The sequence below is a fragment of the Arachis ipaensis genome, chromosome B10 (genome assembly GCF_000816755.2).
Source record: "Arachis ipaensis cultivar K30076 chromosome B10, Araip1.1, whole genome shotgun sequence".
In the NCBI taxonomy this organism is placed as follows: Eukaryota; Viridiplantae; Streptophyta; class Magnoliopsida; order Fabales; family Fabaceae; genus Arachis; species Arachis ipaensis.
The window spans coordinates 30,096,141-30,107,071 of NC_029794.2; the positions used below are offsets into that span (position 1 = coordinate 30,096,141).

The window sequence follows — 10,931 nt, forward strand, 5'->3', positions numbered from 1 at the left end:
GCATAATTATCAAAACCTGTTTCCCATTTACATTTAAATTGATTATCCTTAGATGTTCCAGCTTCATTTTTTACTTGTATTGGAATTGCTGGTTCTTCGTCACTTGAATAATCTAGGAGTGTTCTTCATTTTCTATATTTTCAGAATTTACTAATTCTTCTTCTATTTAAAAACCATATTCCATAATATTATTTTCTTGAGCTATATTTTCAGAATTTACTAATTCTTCTTCTATTTGAAATCCCTGTTCCATAATATTATTTTCTTGAGCCATTTTTAATTGTTTAAAAAGTATTGTAACTTCTTCTAATTTTTTTTCAATATTCATAATTTCAATGGTGGTTTTACTTTTAATTCTGTTATGTTGATTATATTTTGAAATTTTTCTTCTTTAGGATTCTCTTTTTCCTTATTTCTTTGAAATTTTATGGATACTAATATTTCTTCAAGTATATCTACTATAGAATTTAATTGTGGGTTAAAAGTATGATAAAGATGTGGGTAATCATTTCCATGGTAACATTTTTTAGAAATTCCGTGTGAAATATAAGTTTTTTCAGGTTTTTGGAGTCCTTAAATAAAACTTATAGTAAAATAAAGATTTTGAGAAAAATCATTTTGTATTGATTTTAAGAATTCAGTGTCATTACAGTTAACATTAGTTAAAATCATTAGTTTTTGATCTATTAATTTTGATAATTTAATTATTTCTTCTCTTAAATCTTCTAATTTACTTTTTTCCATTAGGTGCCGTTTTCTTTGTGAAAAATTATGGTTTTAAGTAAAAAGTGTGGTTTTAGAATGTATGGTTTAGGTTTTCTACGTAGATGTCTTTACCATAAAGTTATTTTTGGGATCTTTATTTGAATGGTGGCCTTATTCCATATGTATGTTCCCAATTCTCCGAAGTTAGCTTTATATTTATTATTGACGAAATAATACATTAAATTTTTAAAATGTGAAATTTATAATATTTAATATAACACAGCATTAATATTGAATCTGATGTCATATTAATATACTATAAAATTGTAAGGATTTAATTATATTCAATTTTAGAAACTAATATTATCTTCTTATGTAATTTGTAACTGTAATAACAATAATAGAAAAAGAAAAATAAAATTTTAGAACTTCAAAGAAAATTTTATTTTATTTATTTAGAGGTATAGGCATTGGAATATAATTGACCGAGTTATAGTATACCTTTCTATATAAGTATTGAACGTTTGTTTAGGTGATATGATAATATAATAATAATTATGATAAATATTAAGCTGTAATGAATAGTCAGTACAAAGAATAAAACAGTAATTAGAGAAGCTTCTCATCACTGTACGTACTCCACATGCATGCATATATACGAATCTTATATTATACGTAATTATTATAGTGCTTAAAAAATAGTATTTAACATTATATTTAATTTAAAAATATAAAATAAATTATTTTTAAATAATTAAAATTTATTATAAAAATAAATTAGACAAAAATTAAATATCAAATAATATAATATTAAAATATTAATTAATTTATCTTATTTATATATGTATCTATATCCACTACTACTATCTATATATAACCCAAGCAATCTTGCTAATTTGTTAATCATTAATCAACAATAAATACACAAACCAATACAAAGTTGGCTTGTTAGTGTTGAGTTTTTTACCATTCCCTATCTTGCTATCCAATTCACATAAAATAATGGGTATTGGAAACAAGGAAGAAGGATTCAAAGTAAAAGTAACAAAAGAGAAAGTGGTAGCAGCCATGCTTCCCATGCAAGACCATTGGCTACCACTCTCAAACCTTGACCTTCTTCTTCCACCACTTGATGTTGGTGTTTTCTTTTGCTATGATAATAGTAACAACACAACAACAATGAGCTTTGGATCAATGGTGGGGTTCCTTAAGAATGCATTGTCGATCTGAGGCTTTGGTTTCCTATTATGTATTTGCTGGTGAGGTGGTGCAAAACTCCATGGGTGAACCTGATCAGATTCTTTGCAATAACCGAGGGGTTGATTTTTTTTATTGAGGCTGAGGCTGATGTTGATCTCCACAGTCTTAACCTGTATAACCCTGATGAATCCATTGAAGGCAAGTTTGCTCCAAACAAGAAGCATGGCATCCTTGCTGTTCAGGTATATGTCTATTTTAATTTAGAGAGATTTGATATATATTTTTTTATTCTAAAATATCCTTCATTATTGTATATGTTTATTAAAAAAATTGTTATTTTGAAGAGTTTGATTTAATGTCTTAACAGTGTAAAAAAAAATCAATATAATCAACAAATCAGATTTATATATTTAAATAATTCTTTTAAATAACGAGTTTAATAAAAATTAAATTAATTATTTGTATTGATTTGATAAGACAGTACTATTAAAAAAATTACTTTTAGCGACTAATTGTAAGACCAAATCTTTGAAAAGTCTTATTATGATCAAGTCTCAAATCATATAGTTATTTATAGCCTTAATTTCAGAGATTATTTTATTAAGGATAATTAAGGCAAGTTTTGATTTATTGAACTTGAGATAAGTTATGATTATTATCCAATTTTATAATTATTGGATTATTTTCTATATTCAAATTATAAAGTTGGTAGTTGTGAAATAATAAGGATTTCTATATGATTTGGATTAAATAATTAATATTTTAAATATTAATACTGCTATTTTGGAAAATAGAGAAATTAACTATATTATTTCTAATTTTTAGATTTGGGTATTTTATTGAAAATAATTTGTGAAATTGGTGAGCAAATAGTATTTTCTATATATAATTAGTGTTGGGTTTAATTTGGGTTTCAATTACTATATTATTCCCAATTTTAAGTGAAATTACCAATTTACCCCTAACCCTAATTTCACCCAACACCTTAACCTCTCTAACCCTAGCAGCCGCCACTGAAACCCTCTCCCAAAAACCCAGTAGCAGCCGTGGCACACAAACACGGTTTTTCCCTTTTCCCATGGAAGAAACGAAACAAAATCAAGAGAAAGGGAATAGCGTGCGACAGGGAGAAGGAAGAGAGGAGAGAGAGAGAGACGCCGTCATCCTCGTCGCCGGAACCGCAAGGAGCGTCGCCGCCGAGCCCGTCACCGTGTCGTTGTCTTCATCGACGCCAGCTGAAGAGAGATGCGATGGAGAGAGAGAAAGGGCCCGCGGAAGAGAAGCGTCGCCGTTCCCTGAGGCCGCACCGTCGTCGCTGTCCATGGTGACCCACGAGCCGAGAGTGCGAGCGCGGGTGGAGGGCGGCACTGTTGTTGCCGCCGTTTCTCCCAACGGCGCTGCTATCACCGCCGTGAATCGCGATCCGGAGAGGGAGGAGATGCGAGCCATGGCCGGAGGGGAGAAGACGCCATATCTGGAAGCCGCCGTCGTCCTCTCTGCGCCACCGTCGTCCTTGCCACAGGGTCAGCCGCTGTCATGTATGGCAGAGCCAGAAAGAGAGAGTTCAGGAGCAGAGCAAGAAAGAGAGAGATTTTAGGCTGGGCTGGGAGTCCAACCATCGTGTCCAGCTGCCGTTTGTGTCGCCGGTGCCGCCTCCGCCGGAGCTATCACCATCAGAAAGGGGTTCAGGCCGCCGCAGGTGTCGCTGCCGGAGAAGTGGTTGTGGCTGCCGGAGCCACACCGGAGCTTCTGGCCGTTTCTGCCACTTGAGACCCCGCTGCCGTCGACGGAAAATGCCTCTGCCGCCGTCGAGATCCAATGCCGGTAAGGGTTTTATTTGGGGTTTCTGTCCTTTTTGAATTCCGAGGTTACTATGGTCACTGCCTGTTGGTTTCAGTCATCGTGATTGGAATTTGTCGTCGCTGCCGCTTGAGGTGGCTGTCGGACTACCGCCGAGCCGGTTCGGAGACCGCTGCTGTGTCGGTTCAGCCGTTCCTCCTTCGGTTCGGTAAGCGTTTTCGATTTGAAAGTCCTTTATTTACTGTTTTGTTATCATACGCTGAGGTTGTGGCATTAATCACTATACGATTGAGTTTCGGTTGTTGTATGTTGCGATTTGAGTTGTTGAGACTGTTGCGAAAGTGGCTTGGAACCGAAGTTTTGGCTGCCGGGATTTCGATTGTTGATCTCGGGCTGAGGCGGAAAGGATTCTGTGACGCGTTTGGATTATGGAATTGTGTTTTGAGGTAGGGGCGCTTTCCAAAAACTATGTTTTATGTATTGGAATTATTACATATGGATACTGATATGAGACAATTGGTATTTGGTGATTGTATCTGCCTTGTGTGTTATTTGATGGTCTCGAATGGTTAAGGATGCTTGTTTGGCTGAATTGTTGTGCGGCTTGTGAAATATAATGTTTTGATGTTGATTCTTTAAAGATTTGAAATCTGAGTTTGATTCGTTGAGGATTGATTTGAATTGAGTTAATTATCTTGATAATGTGAAAAGTCGAACACACTTTTGAAATCAGCCTGGTTTACTTTAATTGACTTGGTTTTGGACAAATGATTTGTTATTGAGCCGTTTCTTTAAAGCTTTAGAAATGAGTTAAATCGGTTGATATTGAGTTGATTTCTGAAATGGTTTCCCTGAGATATGCCACTGAGGCGACTGTTAGATTTAGCTTGCTTTTGAATTGATTTCTGGTTTTGAACTGTTTAAAAGGAATGAGAAACGGTTTAGTTGGAACCCGAAACGGGTGGCAAAAGTCCAAGTTTTAGGGGAGGTGCTGCCGAAATTTCTATAAAATCCGAATCTTTATTGAAATGTTGTTTGGAGAATGATGAGTTAAAGACTTCTACTATTTTATTTGAATTATCAAAAAAAGGATGATTCATACTTTTGAAATGAATTATTAAAGAGGGAATTGTGATTTAGTCTTGCTTCTTAAGAAAGGCATTGTATCTCTCTCAAGAGAAAGTTATTTAGATGAAACTTGTGTTTTAAATCTATTTGAATGTGAAAAGGGTTTATACCTTTGAATTTGACTTGGGGGTTTCAATTAAAGAGTTTTAATGATTTTGAAAAGACCTGACTGTCTATTGACAAGTTTCATTTTTAAATGTTTTGAGAAAGGTTTTAAGTACTCTTTGAATTCTGAACTTTTGCAAGACTAAAACAATTTTGAACAGTTGAAATGCTTTAGAATTTATCATGGGGGTTGAAGCTGGTTTTGCCTAGGTAAAGGAAACGGCTTTGAAAGAAGTAAATGATTACGTGACTCGGTTTGGCTTAGATCCTATTTTATTACTCAAGTCGGAAAGCCAATGTTTTAATGATTTTAAATGAATTTGGAGAAATGAGTTATGTTATTCTCCCCTAAAGACTTGGGACTCTGCCGAGAAACTTTTGTTATAAAATTCCATTGTTGGATGGGTGATTTTGAATATCTCAAAGAGGCTTTTAACTTGCCATGATTATGGAAGTTTTGGAAAGAGGATGCCGAGAGTGGCATTGTTTTGAAAGGAGAATTTACCTTGAGTAAAATTGGCTTATGAGCATGAGATGGTTTGAGAAATGAGATCTTTAAAGCCAAGGCTGAAAAGAGTTGAAACTTGATTTCAAAGTGAAATGAGTTGAGAAAATTATTTATGGCTTAAATGCCGATTTCATGAATTTGATGATTTTGAATGTGGAAGTGCTGTTTTGTTGAGAGCCGGAATGGCTGTGTATGTTTATACATATTGATTGGTTCTGGATTGAACCGTGAGCTTTTTTGAGAATTGAACGGTTCTTCTTTCCGAAAAGATTTCCGACTTTACTTTTATTGGAAACTGTTGTTTTTTAAAAGAGGCATAAGACGGTTATTAATCACTGGTGCGGTTATCTTCACGTATCCTATTACAGTAATTCCCAAAAACCCTCTAGTGAGAACCATTTCGAGGATGATGTTCTCACCCCCTACATTTTTTCCCTTTCAGGATATGGGCGCAGAAGTCACGAAGAGTTTATTTAGTTATTGATATGTTCTGTATTGATGTAGATTATTTATTGTACCCTCGCCTTTATCTTGATATATTCTGTGAGAGGGATAGGGATTGTATTGGTTAATGCTTGTATATATGTTTGTATATATATATATATATATATATAGGATGAAAGTATTTTTGGGAGCGATGTTGCGGTTTAAAGTTTTAAACAGGCTCATATTTTAGTAATAAATAGTATAAGTGTTGTCGTAATGTCCGAGCTATCAGAGTAGCGCAGCCGGAAGCGTGAGCTTTGGTAGTTAGGGTGTTACATTATGGTATCAGAACAGTTCTTCCTGTAGAGCCTGAGGAATGGACTGACTATGCTTCAGTTGCATGCTCTGAGCGTTTGTCATGTAATAGGTCTTGTCGAATGACGAGAATTAGAGCTTTATGCACATGACGATCTATTGATTAACGCTGTTAGTCTTGCATTGCATAATTCTTGGTATTAAGTTTGGCCAGCTTAATACTAGTAAATTATGTATATGGAAGCACTGATAGGTTATCATAGATGATATATGAGTTTCGAGTAAAGCGAATCGCGAGTTTTGGGAACGTTAGAAACTATTTCTCGAGGCTATTCAGTTGTGTGTCTTGAATTCTGTTCGAGTCGACCTGCTCCTTCATGTCCTAATTTGAAGTTCTTGTTTGTTAATCCTCTTGAAAAGTAGCTTGCGTTTTCAACTCTATTTCTCTATTCATATGCATTCTTGTTTGATTTTAAGTGCCTATGCTTGGTTGAAATCCTTGTTGTATCTACCTTTCTCTGTTTGAGTTCTTTTTTATTCACGTGTTCCTTAATATAGCTTTGAACTTGTCTTAATGTGTTGTGCCTTTTAACTCTGGGTTTTGAGTCCACTCTGAGAAATTGTTGATTCAGTTTTTCTCTTATTTGACAGTGATTACAGCTAAATTTGAGATTTTTATGAAAATTGCTGTTGAATAGATGTATACTTATCTATATGTGAAATTTTGAAGATTTCTTACATAGTTTAACAACCACTTATTTTTGATACCTCGCCTGTACTTTTACTGGCTTATGGAACTGCACTTGCTTTAAATTGACTTTCCAGTAATTCTATTATAGCTCCAATGTACATCTTCATTTGATTATGTATTTGGGTATTTTCAGAATTCCGGAAAGAAAGGATTTTTCGCTTTTGTTCCGGTTGGGTTTCATTTGACAAACTTTACTTAATTCATTTTGATTTGAGTTTGATTTAGCATACTAATGGGTTATGCCATTGTTGTTCTTTTGAAAATGTTGGATTCATAGCTTTATTCTTATGAACGGAATCGTTCCTTCTTAAGCTTTTCATCTCTATGAACGTCATACGTGATTCTGTTCTTAACTAACCTTTTACATCTTGTGAATATTACCATTGATCTTAGTTTGTCCTTTCTCTGGTGAATCTTTCTTATATGAGTCAGTTTGATTCGTTTCAAAATAGTGCATTGTTTATCTTCTCATTGCCTCTACCAGAGTTTTTAGTCAAAGATTTATCCTTGAGAAGTTACTAATGATTGAGTTGTCTTTTCCTATGACTTTTGTATTCTTTTGGATCAATTTAAAACTTGTTTGATGTTTCATGTTTAGTGGATCTTGTTTGAACTACTTTGATTTAAGATCCTTTCTTCTATGGCTTGTCTATTTTTAAGTATATCCTAATATTCTTGAATATCCTTTTGAAATGGTGATTTCAAGTATACTTTTGGATTCTTGTTTTGAACTTTTAAAGAAGTTTTGAATTCTCTTTGAAGAGATATTAAACGGAATTTATTTTCTGTTGCTTGATTGAGACTGAAAACCATTGTCCAATTTTGACGAAATTAATTTAAAGTTGGCATACGCTATTTTAAATGAGGTTTTGGAGAACTTCCTTGTTTAGTGGAAATTGGTTCGTTTGTAATGCACCACTTATTTCCTTTACCAAATTGTAAGCAAATTTTTGTCTCGGAGTTTCTTTTTTAAAAGAGTTTAACTTCCTCTTTCACTCTTGCTATGAATGTTATACACGCTTGTTTGAATATGAACTTTGGGAATTTTTGAACAAGCATTTGATCACTTCCGAGTTTTTATGAACTGCTTTTGGTTACGTTGTGCACCTAACTATCCTTCTAAAATATTTGAGAAAATATTTTAGCTCTTCGCCAAACTTGTGCGTATTTTGTTTTTAAAACTCTACGTGATCTACTTCAACATGAAATTGTATTGAGGTAAAGCCACATTTATACTTTTGCTACTCTCTTGAAGAATGTTTGTTGCTCAACTTTTCTTCTAGACTGCAAAGTGGTTTTTCGCAAGTTTTCGACTCTTTCATGAACAATATATTCGAAAGTATTTGTAATCGTGCTCTTGAGTTCTGTGAGCTTTGTCTTGGGTTTGAGATATTCCTTTCTGTAACCCTCCTACTTCTTCGACTTAACTTGAATTTGTTTCGAACTAAGGCGCTGGTTCTCTTCTTATTAGTCCTATTGAATTTCTCGGATCCAAGGGTTATCTTTGGAGTGGTCAATTGGTTTATTTCTAGCAAACTTCTTTGCTTGAACATCCTTGTTTATTTGGAATTGGGTATATTCTTTCAAATCTATGAGTATTGTCCTTGACAATTGTCTCTCTGTTCTAAATTTGGTATCCTTCTGAGCAGACTCGAGAAGTGTTTTGATATCACGTGCGTGTTGTAGACGTAGTAACGCGATACGTGAGTTCTTTAAGACGTGATGTGTATACGGAAGTTGAAGCGGTAGGTGTGCAACGTATGAGTTGTGGGCGTTTTGTTCCTTGCGAACGGGTTTGTGGTTGTCAGGCTAATGATTGAATTTGGGGTTTGTAAAGTGCTTGATGGAGTTGGAAAGTTGAAACTTTGAGGTTGATATGAGATTAGTGTGCGGAGGTTAAGCACGTCGTTTTAACTCCATCCTGTTTTATAGCCTTTGATACCTTGCCCTTCTATCATATGATTGACCCATGTTATCTTTTGCATTGAGCCTATCTTGTAACGTTTGCTTTGCAATCACACTCCTACCTTTACATCCTTATGCTTATGACAATCAAAGTATTTGAAAATCGTATATATGATTATATTTTGAGATATTTTGCTTCTTCCTTGAATGTGTTCAAGGGTGAACTGTTATGGAATTTCTTTCATTTTGTATCAATTTTCGAGGGCGAAAATTTTTATAAGGTGGGTAGAATGTAAGACCCAGAATCTTTGAAAAGTCTTATTATGATCAAGTCTCAAATCATATAGTTATTTATAGCCTTAATTTCAGAGATTATTTTATTAAGGATAATTAAGGCAAGTTTTGATTTATTGAACTTGAGATAAGTTATGATTATTATCCAATTTTATAATTATTGGATTATTTTCTATATTCAAATTATAAAGTTAGAAGTTGTGAAATAATAAGGATTTCTATATGATTTGGATTAAATAATTAATATTTTAAATATTAATACTGCTATTTTGGAAAATAGAGAAATTAACTATATTATTTCTAATTTTTAGATTTGGGTATTTTATTGAAAATAATTTGTGAAATTGGTGAGCAAATAGTACTTTCTATATATAATTAGTGTTGGATTTAATTTGGGTTTCAATTACTATATTATTCCCAATTTTAAGTGAAATTACCAATTTACCCCTAACCCTAATTTCACTCAACACCTTAACCTCTCTAGCCCTAGCAGCCGCCACTGAAACCCTCTCCCAAAAACCCAGTAGCAGCCGTGGCACACAAACACGGTTTCCCCCTTTTTCCATGGAAGAAACGAAACAAAATCAAGAGAGAGGGAATAGCGTGCGACAGGGAGAAGGAAGAGAGGAGAGAGAGAGAGACGCCGTCATCCTCGTCGCTGGAACCGCAAGGAGCGTCGCCGCCGAGCCCGTCACCGTGTCGTTGTCTTCATCGACGCCAGCTGAAGAGAGATACGACGGAGAGAGAGAAAGGGCCCGCGGAAGAGAAGCGTCGCCGTTCCCTGAGGCCGCACCGTCGTCGCTGTCCATGGTGACCCACGAGCCGAGAGTGTGAGCGCGGGTGGAGGGCGGCACTGTTGTTGCCGCCGTTTCTCCCAACGGCGCTGCTATCACCGCCGTGAATCGCGATCCGGAGAGGGAGGAGATGCGAGCCATGGCCGGAGGGGAGAAGACGCCATATCTGGAAGCCGCCGTCGTCCTCTCTGCGCCACCGTCGTCCTTGCCACAGGGTCAGCCGCTGTCATGTATGGCAGAGCCAGAAAGAGAGAGTTCAGGAGCAGAGCAAGAAAGAGAGAGATTTTAGGCTGGGCTGGGAGTCCAACCACCCGTGTCCAGCCGCCGTTTGTGTCGCCGGTGCCGCCTCCGCCGGAGCTGTCGCCATCAGAAAGGGGTTCAAGCCGCCGCAGGTGTCGCTGCTAGAGAAGTGGTTGTGGCTGCCGGAGCCACACCAGAGCTTCTGGCCGTTTCTGCCACTTGAGACCCCGCTGCCGTCGCCGGAAAACGCCTCTGCCGCCGTCGAGATCCAATGCCGGTAAGGGTTTTATTTGGGGTTTCTGTCCTTTTTGAATTCCGAGGTTACTATGGTCACTGCCTGTTGGTTTCAGTCATCGTGATTGGAATTTGTTGCCGCTGCCGCTTGAGGTGGCTGCCGGGCTACCGTCGAGCCGGTTCGGAGACCGCTGCTGTGTCGGTTCAGCCGTTCCTCCTTTGGTTCGGTAAGCGTTTTCGATTTGAAAGTCCTTTAGTTACTGTTCTGTTATCATACGCTGAGGTTGTGGCATTAATCGCTATACGATTGAGTTTCGGTTGTTGTATGTTGCGATTAGAGTTGTTGAGACTGTTGCGAAAGTGGCTTGGAACTGAGGTTTTGGCTGTCGGGATTTCGATTGTTGATCTCGGGCTAAGGCGGAAAGGATTCTGTGACGCGTTTGGATTATGGAATTGCGTTTTGAGGTAGGGGCGCTTTCCAAAAACTATGTTTTATGTATTGGAATTATTACATATGGATACTGAT

At 36.4% G+C, this 10,931-nt stretch overlaps 1 pseudogene; it reads left to right on the top strand.

The window, feature by feature from the left end:
- The window catches only part of LOC107620472, a 27,553-nt pseudogene continuing 18,329 nt past the window's right edge, over positions 1,708-10,931 (top strand).